Source organism: Perna viridis, chromosome 3 (assembly GCF_037379345.1).
Source record: "Perna viridis isolate PV_CMFRI_1.1 ecotype Kerala chromosome 3, ASM3737934v1, whole genome shotgun sequence".
NCBI lineage: Eukaryota > Metazoa > Mollusca > Bivalvia > Mytilida > Mytilidae > Perna > Perna viridis.
This window is the reverse complement of record NC_142447.1, coordinates 19,593,794-19,610,106: the sequence shown is the minus strand read 5'-3', so window position 1 is coordinate 19,610,106 and position 16,313 is coordinate 19,593,794.

Here is a 16,313-nt window from a genome sequence, read left to right as displayed (position 1 = left end):
GTTTTAATTGCCATAGTAAACAAAAATTAACATTACGTTTTTGATAAAACCCGTGTTCATAGGAGATAAAAAAAATTATAGAATGCACTGTAGATTTAAAAATTAATGGAGATAAATCTGTTAATGGCAATCAAGTGCAATAGAATCTATCGGATTTTCAATGTTGATTATCTCTTCGGAGCAGGTAGATTTGAATGAATAATTACACATTATATAGCATAGATCCACAAAACAACTCAATTACAAAAATAAAATATATAGCCTTTTTTGGGGTGTACATGTATCACATTTTCTGATTTTGCATGATTCCTACAAAGACTGCTACTTAACCAATGTAATTGAGCAGAACCAACTACATGTAGTATAAGCAACCTGGTTCATACAAAACAATTTAATAATGAACTGGGTAAATCTATAGAATATTTTTGTCGGTCTATGAGGAAATAACCTCAATCACGTGGTCCACATTACAAAATTTTGTCTATGGGATAATGTTTCTAGGACATTAGGCAACAGTGTGCCAAGGGACGTAACCATCCTTTACTTTTCTAGAAATGAATGCTTTTTATATAATAGAGGAAATTTCTTAGTTTTTTTATGACAGACAGTTTGTTTCTAAAATTTTAAAAAAAAGTATTTTACTACTCTCATAAAAATATTTGCAATTTTTTTTTCAAGCAAAAATATTGAGCAACAAAAATCGTATGTTGTACTTTTTAGGGGAAACCAATTCCCATAAATATAAATTTTATGACACTCATGAAAACATTGCAAAACGAAATCGTGATAAAAAAAAAAGTTGAAATCGTCTAAAGAAGCATTTCACATGTAAACAGTGGCCGATCCAGGGGAGGGGGCTTATAAAATTGCATTTTTGAGAAAAAAAAATGCTGAGGATTGTTCAAGGTACCGTCAGAATGCAGGATTTGAGGTTTAATATTTCAAAATATTCTTGGGTGGGTGAGGCATGCCCCAAACCACCCTAGCGAATGTGGATCACTTTGTGATCCTCACATGTGATCCTGTCAAGAATTGTTTTGGCCCCTCCCCTTACCAAAAAACTGTGGATTCGCCACTGGTAAATATTTATATGTTTCCAACAAACTCGTAAATAGTTGCGGGCAGAGCAGGACATGCATACCTTTCTGGGGCACCTGATGTAAGTCCCTGATTTTTGTTGTTTTTTTGGGGGGATACTACATGTAGTTATATTGTGAGTATTTTGGAAAGTGTTTTGTTTCCCTCATTTCTCATCCCGAGTTGCTCATTTTCTTTTGTTACTTTGTATGTATGATTTTAGTTACTGCATGTTCTTTGTTGTGTATGTCTATTTTCCATGTCTGGTCTTTGGCCCTGGATTACATTCTTTTGATTACCGCTATAACCATGTTTCCCTTGGTTATTCTCTCCACAGTTTATTTTCATTTTGTTATCGTCTATTTCCCTCAGTTTTACTGATTTGTTCAACGTGTCATGCTTCTTCTTTCATCTTCCGGCTACCCTGGACTTTATGAGCAACTCGGTGAGTGTTTCTAGAACAGCAGAGGACGCTTAACCTAGTCAGTGCCCCCAGTTTATAGTGGAGTCCGAGTTGCTCATTTAATTTTGTTACCTAGTTTGTATTATTTTTTTTGTTTTGTGTGTCTGTTTACCATCTTCAAAGCATGAACAGAATTGAGAGCTTACACTTTAATTCCTCTTATATGATTAAAATGCAACGAATTCACAAAATCATGCTCTCCCTATTCATACTTCAGATGAGTAAGATATATCACACAATCTTGTAATTATAAACGATGTGCTATCTAGATTTACCCAAAGTTCTCTTACGTTTATAATTGTACATTTAGAAAAAAATAAAATTCAAATGTATTTATTTCTGTATTTACACAATGCGTTCTTGTTTTAGTTTGATGTTTATTGATGAAAGATGATATAATGTAAGGAAGAGATGTTTTTTTTTGTTCCGTTAAGAACCATTTTCACGTCAAACATATAATTTTTATTTTTTATTTTTCATTTCATATAAGTATCTGTTCTCGTCAAGGACGGCGCGTTTATGAGCGACGTTATATTTTATCCGCCCATGTACATGCAGCAAAATGGATTAAACATTTAAAACCTTATTGGTCAATTGGGATATATATTGTGACTTTAATTTAATATGATCGCACACACACACACACAAACGCACAAACAAAACCAAAATCGCTCGCACACCTTATTTTAATATCCCGAGACTCTTATCAGTTAGTTTAAACATCAAATTACAAAATTTGTATTCAAATTAGAATTTTGTGAATTAATTATACTATCTGACGTATGTACCACATAGAATTTCATTTTCTTCGGTATTCATGATCAGCTCGTCTGAAAGTAAAAATCCGCTGATTACTGCTGATCATGCTCCACCACGCTTTAGTTTTCTTTGGCACATAGAAAGACACTTTTAAAGGACTGAAACATAAAAGGGGTAGTTAAATCGGGGTGGGTATTACATATGTCAGGTAGGTATACCTGTAATTTATTCACAAAAGTCTAATTTGAATACAAATATTGTAATTTTACTTCATAAATTAACCGACCTATATACCTGATTTATGCACCATAGAATTTAATATGATTATAAAGTCTACTAATCCCATGCTGTGGCTTCTGGATGAAGTTCTTAAGTTAATTGAAGCTTCTGTCAGCTCTGAATTCAGCTGATCAGTTCATATATACACCGGATTAAAAAATTGCCTTGAACATGCCCCATATGTAATGCATGACTTCCTGTCTTGTATTCTAAATTTAAAAGTTACTTACATTGTATATACATTTAATCACAATAATTTAAATTGTGATTGATTGATTATTGGGGTTTAACGCCCGAGCAGCAATATTTCTGCTATATTCAGCCGATGAACATGCAGTTGAAATAGTTGTCGATAACAGCCATGCCGTCAACTGGACTAATTTCCGGATTCAGATGTGCAATTTTGTTTTTCCCTTGTGTCTGAAGATATTCCAAGTGAGGTAATTTGACTGGTGGTGCACTCAGAATCTGTAACAACTAGGGATACCAAGTTTGGCGAGGCCACAATGGTGCTATCACTATTTGCCGACATTGATAATTCTGCATGTGTTGAATTACTTTTGGAATTAGAGATAAAGGGGGGTTTGCAAATAGTAACATCTTTCACATCGGACAGAGCATCCAGAGCAAACGCTTTTGGATCTCTTGTCCAAGTGCAATACACTGGAGCCTTTCAATTCTCTGCTGACGCAAGCAAGTATATCAGAGATCCCCCATGGATTGAATACTTGTTGCGTCACTATTGGATGAAGAGTCCATTCTGTCGATTTGACATTGAACCGGCTTAATTTGTCCGCTAGAGTGTTTTTGACACCGTCAGTGTGTGCTGCATTCCAAATCATGTTCTCTATTGCACAGTTTCCATGCTACATTTTGTATCTGACATAATTTGACTGATCTTGTCCCCTCCTTGCTTTTTTAATGTATTGGACACGTTATTTTGTCTGACCTTATCATAACAGTTTTGTTTCTTAGTATGTGAGAAAATGCTTTACCGATAACAGAACAGCCTGTAATTCTAGATTGTTTATGTTCGGTCTTCTTTCGTCCGACCAAAAAAACTGAACCGTCTGGTTGTTCAAGTGACCTCCATAACCCGCCAATGATGTACCGTCGTTAGAGTTTCTGATGACTTTAACGTTTTGATAGTTCGCCCCTTCAACAGATTTTGCATCGCTCAAACACCAACTCGGATGAATTTTCAGGTCCACGGATGTCCGGACTATGTACTCCAGATTTATTTTCGAGGAACTCATTTGCTGGAGAAGAGGAAACTGTATTGGTCTCATGAACAAACGACTGCTTGGGATCAATTCCAGACAAGATTTCGTTATCCCCAGATTTTCAGATATTGTCTTACAAATTTTTGCCCTCACAGAAGATTGTGAATTTCGATCTTAATTTTTTAATCCTATCTTCTTTGAGAAACAATTTTCCTCTGTTTACTTTGAATCTTCCCCATAAGTATTTTATATCTTGAGATATAAACTTGGGTTTGAACTTGACTTTTTCTTGTTTACTATAAAACCTAGTTGAACAAGGAGATTTAAGATCGACCCTCGATTTTGAACTAAAACTTTTTTTCATTTGGTTTACAGCCAACCAATCGTTCAGATATGTGGCCAATCTTAAGCCCTATTTTCTCAGATTTGCTGCATGCAATTGCTGATAGTATCAAAACCTTAGATACTTTCTATGGTTTGGAAAAATCGGTATATAAAAATTGACATCTCGAGAGTTATTCCTAAATCTCTTTGTTTTACTAAATTTAAGACTTTTGAAATGCTGCTTCCTAGTTTACTCGTTTAAAGACCGAAAGTTTACCACTGGTCTCAGTTCCCCGTTTTTCTTTGGAACCAGAAAAAAAGTGTACTGTTAAAACCTCAATGGGTCTGACCTTTTGTAACAGGTTCGATTGCATTTTTTTCTTTTAAATTTTCTATTTCTAATTTCTAAAGGTTGAAAATGCTTTGGATCTACACGAGTTTGTTTTTTTCCCTGATATTGGGGTTTCTCAATAAATTCCAGTTTGTAACCTTCTTTTATTACGGATAGAATCCATTTGTCGGTCGTAATCTCTTCCCATTGTATTAAGAACGGAGTCAAATGACCTCCTACAGTTATCTTCGGAAACAATATTAAGTTGCATACCTTGTCATTGTTTTTTCCTCCGCTAAGGACTTTTCTGTGACCACCGTTGCCAGTCTTTGTCAGTGGAAACTGTTTTGAATTTCCTGACTTCCTCTTATCACTGGCATCATTTTTCTTAGAATTTTGGGGTACGATAAGAATTGTTTAAATTATGACCATGTGATTGATTGTCAATATTTGTTTTTCCAAACATTGTTTCTTGTTTGGAACAGATTTAGTGCTAGTTGTAGATTTTCTCTTTTTATTTGAAATTTGAACTCAGCAAATGTTTTCTTTTTCCTTAATATTTGACTTAAGAGTTGATTCTAACTTTTCACTAAATATACTATTCCAACTAAAAGCAAGTCAGAAATATATCTGTTGTCCTCAAGTGTAAATAAGGATATATCAGTCATGACCAGCTGCCTCCTAATTATATAGTGAAAAGCACCTGTTCTACTAAATTGATCAAGAGCCTTAATTATGATAGCGAATGTAGAATATTTGACTGACCTATCTGAACTATCGGGGCCTTCTGATAAAATTTCAATTAATGTACCTAGACTTTGTTGTGTATACATCTGCATAATAATGCCTATATAAGCAGCATGTTGACCTTATATTTAGTTTTACGACAATCTTCAATCTTGTACGGTTGCGTGTACAAACTTCTGCTTGATATAGAAAAGGTGGCACGTTTTCCATGCTTGTTTATCAAACATGCCTCAATCATATCGTCTAGTGATGGTATCTGTAGATACTTCTCTGTATCAACTGGGAAAGCTTCTTTATTTTCCTCTGAAAATGCTGTGATAGAGTTTGTTTTTCTGTTCTTCGACTCTCTGAAGACTTGAAAACTTGTTTCTGAGCCTCGTCTAAAGTTATACAAATTTCTTTTCAGATTTATTTGTTACAGCATCTGAACCAAACAAGTCAAAAAGACATTTTTTTTACTTTGCCACTTACATTTTCATGATCTGACGTCATCGTCTGATTCTACCAAATTTGATCTTTCCTAAGCATTTACCTGCAAAGAAACTCTATCATCATCAGAATCAACTTCCTCTTCTGATTCACTTTGATTTTGTCTTTGTGACATAGATTCATTTGGTCTTTGTGACGAACTCGCGACGTTTTCGTCATCATTGGTAGACCTTTCTCTGCCATACTTTGATTGTAATCTTCTGCTTTTAACAAACATTGTAAACAATAACAACTGGAAAACTTCGCGCTTTAAACTTAATCTTCCGCGCGCTTGCTTACCTTGCGAATGATAATAAGAATTACAAACACTTTTCTGATCACGATTAAAAAGCGTATGTGGCGCCCTCTTCACCAACACGTTATTAATTCAGCTATTTATTGATATCAATAAATGATTTAATAACATGTTAATAAATATTTATTAACATGTTGATAAATTGAACAATTTATTGATATCAATAATTAATTATCAACATGTTGATAAATCATTTATTGATATTAATATATGTTTATTAACAGGTTAATGAAAATGTAAGATTTATTGATATCAATAATTCATCCTTAATATCAATAATTCATTTATTAATATCAATAAATGAATTATTGATATCAATAAATGAAGAATAAATTCCACAACGGCTTGCCATATTGTATCAAATTTGTAGCGATCGCTACCGTAAATCTAGTAAAGAAATCTTCAATTTTCGTGTCGAACGACGTATGAAGTTCTTGCATTTTGTTTGACCATTTCTAGTCTAAAGTTTCATATTTGAACATTTTCTTCCTGCCCGAACTATGTTTACATGTACTAACTGACCTGCTATGGCTGTCCTTCTCCTTTTCATGTATTTCTTCGATCCCATTCATGGCTGACGACATTTCTCCGTCGCTAGCTGCACTATTGGCCTTTGAGTTCGACATTATAGGAACGACATAAAGTGGAACGATATTACAGAGCTTAAAATACGTGCGAAGTCTTTCGCACAAAGTGAAAATTGAAGCATGAAGGAAACCGGAAGTCACATGATCAGCTATAATCAGCTGATTTTAACTTTCGGACGAGCTGAATAACAACGAGAATGAAATTCTATGGTACATATGTAATATGAAACAAAATTATTTTATTTGTCGATTAACGTACAAAAGCGATTAGAAACAAATACTTCTTACTTATGAAGTCTTTTCCCGTTAAAGAAATATACAACAATCTTATTAGCATGCACATATAGAAATATAAATTTTTGAAAATTAGTCATATAAAACAAAAGAAGAAAATTTAAGGCAGAAAAACGCCTTTGAAAGGTAAATATGGAAAAGGAAATATAAACAAAATAAGACAGGTATGTTTTTGTATTATAAGGTGTTTGTTCAAAAGAACAGAAGTAATAGAAACCTAAGCAGCAAGTAATCTCTTCGAGTTTTTTTTTATATATTCAAAAACAAACTTCAATGATAACATGAGTGTTCATTAGGTAGATCCTCGTGTCCATGTAGAAATAGTTTTAGATTCATTGGCAAATTTCCCGGTAACCACGCAAGATCATTTATTAATTTCTGCCTCAAGAAACTGTATAAATGACAGTCGAAAAAATAATGGTAATTAGTTTCTACTTTGAATCAACATCTACAAATTGGATTACCTACAATGTTTACTTTATGAAGGTCATAATTAAAAAATCATGCTCCGCCTCCCATATGTGTTAGAACAGTATCCAATCGTCTGGGTGCAAAAACATAGTGTTTGGGGATATTGGTTTTTACTATACGTTTTAGTTCGCTTTTGGATTTTGATAACGAATCCAAATCTCTAGTTGATTGATCTGGTTTATTCTTATCGTAGAGGGATTAAATGATTCCGTTGTTCAGAAAAGTTGACAGAAGAGTAATGTTATATCTAAACTATTTGGAGATAGTTAGAAGTACTTTGAATTGTTTTTCTCGGGACAAGATTTTGATATTTCCCATCCATTTTCGCGGTAGATTAGATCTATCTAGGTAAAATATGTAATCCAGTTACATTGCTAGCTGCTTTAGGTTTTACTTTAACTTATTCGAATAAACTACACTACATTTTCCCCACACTTCATGTGCATATTCTAAGATCAGCGTACGTAAACTTGTCAACGTGAGTATTCCGTTTGACATTTTGACTAAATGTTACACCCACGTATTTAAATATGAGAGTCAACAATTGGAATTGCTTGACTATTAAAGTTAATGTCAATATTAGGTATACTCATGTTCGAAATCATTAAGACTTCCGTTTAAATCTGGATTCAACGTCATCAACCACTTTTCAGACCGTCGTCTAGTTTAGCAAGATCATGATCTATGAAATATTTAATATGTACAAGATCGGTTCCAGAAACTCCAAATGATCTATCTTCTGCAAAAAGTCTCGTCAATGAAATTAGCTTTTCGGATATATCGTTGATAAAAATGATAAATAACAGAGGATCCAGCACAGAACATTATGGAATTCCAGCTGACATGACACAAACGGGAGACATTGTATTTTTCATTATTTTGTTCCTTTTTTCAAGATACCTTTTAAACCATTTTAAAGATCACCAGTTATGCCGTATGCTTTCAATTTATACAATAAACCTTCATGCCACACTCTGTCAAACGCTTTCGAGAAGTCATAAAAAACGAAACAGCATTTTTGCTTTTTTTCTTATTCATCAGGAACAGAGACATAAAGCTCTAATAATTGGTGTGTTGGTGAATATTCAAGGAGGAACGCGCTTTTGTATTCGTACAAAAGTTTTATTTTCAAATAAGTGATTGTAGATGTATCTATGAATTATTCTCTCCGTCAATTTGCCCACACAATTTATCAAATAAATAGATCCTTTTTTTCTTAAATCGGAGTCACGTTTCCGGTCTTCCAGCTGGAGGAAACTTTGCAATTTAGACGGGCTTTATTAAATATTATTTGTAAAGGTATTGGGATTTTTTCAGGGCTACATGACTTTTAGCATCTTATGGCTTATTATATCAGGTCCGGATGTATTATCCGGGTTTAGAATTTTGATAACATATACTATTTCGGAACGTTCTATATTTATGGTTAATTTATCAGTTCATGGAAGAGTCGTTTCCTGTCTGATCATTTAATCTAAACCTGGTTGGGGAAAAAGCTTATAAAACAAAAGGCTAAGAAAATTTGAAACTGTTAAGCGATAAAGCAGTCGAAATACTAATATCTAGAGAGACTCACGCTATGAAAGGATGTAAATAGAACAAATAAGTATGGTGCAATCAATTGCTAAAAAGTAAGGAAACCAGGTGGAAACAAACAATAGAAAGAGGAACGAATCTGGTGAAAGGCAACAAATGCACCTGCGTATATCTAAACTACAGAGCACAAAAAAATGAATACTTTCAGAGGTCACCAAAAGGTATTCGACAAGTATACACACCTTTAAGCAAGCTCCGAAGGGCCTGACAACAAAAATACAAAAATCCACAGTAACAGAATGATGACACTAAAAATTCAACTAAAAGTAAAATAACGACAGGAAGACACGGTAATGACCAACCCCCTGACTGTGGACAGGCGCATGTTTGCGATAAGGTAAAACCAGCTTTATAAGGCCTTAACCACCCTCTTTAATGTAGGGTCAAAAATTGCCTTAACAAACACGCCATAAAATCCATTCAATTATACATCAAATCCTCTTCGTGGAACAGCGCATTATAAAACATAGAGACAAAATGATATATTTAAAGAACGCTCGCAGTTACTGAAAGCTAGCTTGGAACATGTTAAATAAATGAATACCATTAACACTAAAGGCGTGAGAAATAATTGGTAACTACAATTCCAATGGACTGGATAAAGTAAAGTAAAGTTTATTACTAAAAAGGCAATATTTGATGTAGTACAATACTAAAAAATAGGGACGGAACTAGGATTTCAGGTTAGGCGCCATTAATAATATGTAATACCAAGCGAAGCGAGTCAAGAAATTTTTTGAGACAGAAAAGATTCATGATCATGAATAAATAATTTGTTCTCAATTTTAAGGTGGCGGACGCCCGGCACGCCCGTCTTTTGATTTGAGCCTGAAATGAAATTAGTTTTATAGGGTTACAATTAGCAGTCGAATATCTCATTTTGTTAACACAAGGTTCACAGAAATGACAATAATTTGAAAATCGTATCATATAGGAATAAATCTATTAAGAACAGTTGATAAACCCATCGGATTCTGATTAATAGATGTGTGCACACGCCACTTTTGATTAAGAACCTGCAAGTGCTGTTATATGTATACTAGTCATCTGACGTCAACTGTCACATGTTCAGTGCACATGCGCCGGACTTTGTCAATGGAATTCTGTTGTTTAAAATATCAAAGATGTTTGAATTAAAATTATGTAACTAAATACGAATAATCCAGGGATAACCGAGCGCCATATTGAATATTGCTCGTTCCGCTGTTCTTTAAAATCGTTAGAATTATAGTAAAATATTTACAATTTAAAACATTTTTTACAGTTTCTTTACTCTGTTACAGGAGGAAGTGACTTAACTGAAGAAAAACAAATGCCTTAACTGATGAAAAAGTCCAGCAATCCTGAAAATCCTTTGTAAAAGCCGTTTAAATGAACTTTACACTTCGTATTCAGCATTTCGAATGGATACATACGGTTGATAAAATTACGGATTTTAATTTTGCAAAACGAAAATATTAAATTAAGCAACGACTTGCCATTACCAACTTTAAGTTCGTTTTGTCAAAAATACATTGTATTCCGTAAAATAGTGACCAAATTCAAAATGGCTGATTGCATTGATAACTTTCTTCAAAACAGATGTTTTCTAGGTATTTAACAAAATTGACGATGTTTATCGATTGATATCCGGTTAGTTAAATTTCTTTTATGTAAATAATAGACTTTAGTAATTTTAAAGGTTACAGACCACCAATTCAACCAATGAGCATTTGGAACGTACGCAAAAATAGTCCTACGCAGAAATTACCCCTGTTCCTCATAGTGCTGTGAAAAAAGTTCTCATTTCATTTAAAATGTTTAAACAGTTCCTGAAAGGAAAAACATTTCTGTACATTTTATAGGTGCATTTTCCTTCTTGTGATGTGAAGCCTAATCTCCATAATGATTTCTAAATATACCCCTATCTTGTGAAAACACTGGAATTTCCCATGCTATTTATAGACACTTCACTTCCGGTGACCAGTACTGCACTGCAAGTCTGCTAACCCCACATGCCATTCTGAGGATTGTGAGCTGACATATGTAGAATCATGCTGATATATAGTCCTCTGCAGGTTAAAGTTAAGGTAAAGTCTAGAGAAGCCATTGAATATTGTGAAATTAGCATAGAAGCCTATGGGAAGTGGAATTAGTGGTTTTTAGCCTTAAAACATGTGCGTGTTTAGCTTTCTCACATTTGCGTTGGCTTTCAACATGTTAGATGCTATAGGTTAGGATGGCATCAAGTCAGACAATAGCATGCCAGACAACTTTTAGTACTGCTGGAGTGAGCTGGAGTGCTAATTAACCATCGAAGCTAGTCAATGTTTCCTAGACTGGTGTGGTTCTCAATTGCATTTATTAAGTATACAAAAATGAAGCTGTCATGACGGTACATTCAAGCTTCATATTGTACATGCACAAACCGGATATTGATGGTTTTCCAGACCATAAGGCCACGTGCAGGTCCAGGTGTCAAAAGAATAGACCCACAGCAGTGCTAAACTTGTCGTAAAAGGCGACTAAATAGTGCTCAGAACCCTAGTCGGGGCTAGGGCGCTCTGGCCACAGAGCAACTGAGTTCTATGCCCCAGATGGTGGAATGGGGTACCCCTGGCGTGTTACATGCTGGGGTTAATACGGAAAACCTGACCGCAAACCATAGTGGTGCACCGTCTTGGGTAAGATGCCACGTTCTTCACGTAATAAATAACCTTGCTGTGGTATTCGATAGGAGTAGGAACCTTTGCGATCTGCCACAGGAGGCTAAATTGCCCGACCCTACCCACCCCCTGCTTTTTCTAGTGGCAATCAAAATTAGTCGACCTTATTATCCTTGTGTCCCATTCCGTTTTTCATTTCATCATCATCATTTCATGTTCATTTTATCTATTTCATGTTCATCGCCGGAATATAGCTGAATATTGTTGCTCGAGCGTTAAACCCCAATAATCAATCAATCAATCAGGCCATAAGTATACTGAACTGAATGTTTACGAAAATTACATACTAGTAATCAGCTGATCATCACCGGATAATTCGACCCAAAGAAACCAGAGTTCCTTATCAAAGCTAGACATTTCGACCCATATATATTTCAGACCATGACAGGAGGAGAATGCATAAGGACAAGAAAAAAAACGTGTATCATAACAAAATGTTTCTTCAGTGGCCTTGAAGGGTTTCATCTTTCCTCATATTTTGATAGTTCTGATATAAATTGCAAAACTTCATCGGCGAATAACAACAATCATAGGACAAAATCAGAAGAAATCATCGTTCAAAAATGTCTAACACCCACTGTGGAAATGCGTGGTATTTGGTAGATGCACATCACATTTAGATAGAACAAAGCTGAATGTTCTCACATTTCAAAACAAGATTTTTTTTGTAATTGTGTCGCGACAGTGTTTGTTTGTATGAGCGCTGTTTATTAGTATAGCAACAGTACATATTGATTAAACTTGATTTAAAGAAAAATAAAATAATTGCTTTCATGATTCAAGTGTTTAAGACTTTGGATTTGCATTTGTATATTTTGTATAGTTGAGGTATTTAAATTCTGTGAAACTGTGTGGAACGGTTAAAGCGTCGCATGTGGATTGATCAAAGAAGAGATAGCATGGAATTAAAAACATTAAGTGAAATTAGATTAAAGATACGATTTAACTAAAACGTTTTATTTTCAATTGCATCATAAAACTTAATTGAAATTCTCGGCAGAACTTATTTTTTTTTCTGCAATGGAATTCATCAGAAGTACCTGGTGACTTCTTTGTGGTGAACAATTTCCCTGTGCTAGTGTTTTTACCAAGAATTAAGAATTAGAATAAGAATGTGATACGGAAGCCTATATCGGCCACTCTTAATTTATGTTTTGAAAAACGCAAAATTAGAAATTCAAGATAATAATTTGAAAATTCAAGAAAGGAAGTCGAAAATTCAAAAAGTTCAATATACTATTAAAATAAAAATTCAATTTACAACTTGAAACTTGAAAATTCAAGACAATAACTTAAAATTCAAGAAAGTAAGTTGAAAATTCAAGATATGAACTTGAAATTTATGATAATCGGCTGAAATTGTAAAAATTAAAGTTAATAAAAAATCCCCCTTAGTCCCTCTGGAACCCGATCACCAGACCTAACATTGAAACCCCTTTAAGATATATTTGTAAGTTTTGAGCATATATTTTAATTTCTGAATATATATAGAAGAATATTGCATACATATTAATTGTAATTTTTAACATAAATTATTTCTTCGATCTATTTATTTTAATCAACATTGAAACATTTTGTTACGTTCAACAATTTAAGGAGGTAGCCCTAGGGTAAGGAACACAACTCTTACAAATCATTGGAACGATATTCGGTATTTTACATCAATTTCAGATGAGCATCAAAGTAACTTGGATTGATTTCATTCTGTATCAAATAAAAGCTTGATAGGCATTGGCGAAATTGTTTGAACATATATTATTGTAGCATTCAACCTACCTTATTGGTGCCAAAACAACAAGCTCAATATGTTCATTTTAATGTCATTCCGTAATATACTGTAAGGTTTGTACGGATATTGGTTTGGATTGTGTGTTTCACTTTTCAGGTTGCTAAAAGTAAAAAAAATCCAGCCTGCATACCTGTACCGATTGAAGAATAAGAAACTTTATCAGTTTTCAGAATACAAGAAAAAAAAATTCTACCATTATAACTCATGTCTATTGACAAATGCATTAACCATATCGTATGACGACATATCTATCACACATTAAAAGAATATATATAAAAAAAGACTTGCATTCAATCATGAACCGTTGAGTGTATCATATTGACTCGGTATTCGAATAAAGAGCACCGAAAATGCTTCCAAATATTTTGAAATTTACACCAATTTCAAATTTTGCTTTTAAACATCAGGTTTAAAGCAATGCGTTAAGTTCTTGATGTTTGAAATAAAACGACTTTTGTTATTCTTATCATATCATATTAAACAACGTAACTTGATAAAGAAAAAATACTTTTAACAATAATTAATATATTTTAATGAATTAAAAAAAAATCAATTCTTACATCGCGAAACTATCTGAATGTAAAAATAATTCAATTTGATTTGTAACAAGCTTTCTTGTTCGCACTATCAAGGAGTCAAGACGGGGGTAGACGTAACAGGAAAGGAAAACTATGACGCGTTGAACAAATCGGTTCCTATGGTGCAGATACACTGTAGTGATAACTTCAGTCTTGTAGCTACATAAACTTTCGGAAGCCTAATTGTTAGAAGTCTATCGCCGTACAAAAATACTGCATAGCTATGGCAAGCTCTGACATAACGTATGATTGTGATATAAATACTCCATAAGCAGTTGCTGAAGGGATGTTGCTACAGATGAAAGGAAAGTGGACATTACGGAATAAAAAGTCATCGCGTTTGTCGTATAGTTAGGTCAATAGTTTTCCTTTACCATAGATCTCCAAGTGAAAGTCAAGATATGAGGCTGACTTCACAGTGTCTGTAGTATCCTTTTTTCAAGTTCTTTTGTGTATATGCGATGTATAATATCCCGAAATTAAGATAGATAATACGTCATCTATATAGCGGACTGAGATCAAAGAATCTTGCTAAACGATGTTATTTCCTTTGGATTAAATCAGTTATGAAGTCAGCCTCATAAGAGTGAATGAGCGGGTGTGCCAGTAGAGGAGCACAATTTGATCCCATTGGAATGCAGTTCCTTTTGAAAAAAAGGCGCCCATTACGCTGGACACATATGTTGTCGATAAAAATTCAAGCATTTTGAAAACATCTTCAGTATATCTGGAACATGATGTGGAATCGTTTTTTACAAAGTATGAAGACTTTTTACTTAGTATTACATATTTGTATCTTGGTGTACCGTCTAAGTTGGGGTAACAACGATGTATAAGGTTTAAGTCGGGATTTTAACTGAGTATGGGAAACGGAAGTATAAAGAGTAGTAAATCAAAAGTCTTTAATGTTATTGTATTCTGATAAGAATATTGAATGGAGTTTTTTTTCAGAAAATCTTTCGAATTGTTCAGGATCCACATTACATTAATACCACTACCGTAACGGGAGTAACTATTGTCGTGTTAGGACTGGAGACCCCCTTTGACAGATGCGAGTATAGAAGTTAAAAGTTTTGAAAGCGGTTTAGTTGTACATTTTGCAGATCCAGCTATGTAGCGTTGTTTGTATAGACTCTTCACATCAAGCTCTTGCCTCAAACACCAGGCAGGGCTTCCGGCACCATTTCTCGTAGATGGGATCAGACATTTTTCAAAACGCCTACTGATCCTACTGAAGAAACATTGCGAAGAACATCTTAAGAAACTAACTACAGAATTTAATCGATTGATAGACTCATCGAAGAAAGAACTCACAGTCTCTGATCATGACTTTATTATTAAGCGTCTTGATGACATCACAAAAACTCAAAATCAGGCCCTTCATGACAAACAGAAACGTCAATTCCAACGTGATGGCATGTCACCAATAACATTCTCACCATGTGAAAAACAAAGCAAAAGACGCAACAGACATTTTAAACGAAGAAACAAACCTGACAGTCAACCATCCAACACTGTCATTAATCTTTCATCACACAACCTAACTGAGGATGAAACATCATTATTAGCCAAGGATCTCAATTTCTGCCCAGTTCCAGGTCCTGTAAATGAAACCATCCTGATCGAGGAACTTGACAACTTCGCCAGAAGTTTGCGGATCAAAGAGTACTTTGGCTCAAAAGAGAGTGTGGGTCAAAATGAGAATGATTCAGACGATGAAAACAACTATCGGTTTATAAAGAAAAGTGAGTGGGTCCCTGAAAAGAGCAAAAATTTAACTTTGGAATCATTTATTGATAATGTAAAATCTGACCTAATAAGAAATTTAAAGGTCAACATAGAGACTCACGATAATTTAACAATAGGGGAACGTGCTGCACTTCAAGGTCTAAGGACCAATGACAATATCATAATAAAACCTGCAGACAAAGGCAGCGCTGTAGTGATCATGGACAAATCCGCCTACATTAATGAGGCCGAGCGTCAACTTAAAGACGACCGTTTTTATATCAAATTAACAACAGACCCCACTCAATCGTTTGCGACCGAAATAAAAACAAAATGTACGAAAATAACCACATTGACATTAAAACTCTTGAATATCTCAAACCTGAAAATCCTAAACCTGGTCGATTCTACCTACTCCCCATAATTCACAAAGTTAACAACCCAGGTAGACCTATAGTCTCTGCTAACGGCCATCCAACAGAGAAAATTTCGGAATTCGTGGACTTTATCTACGCCCATATGTTGAAAAACTTCCATCATTCATAAAAGATACGACTGATTACTTACAGAGGATACAG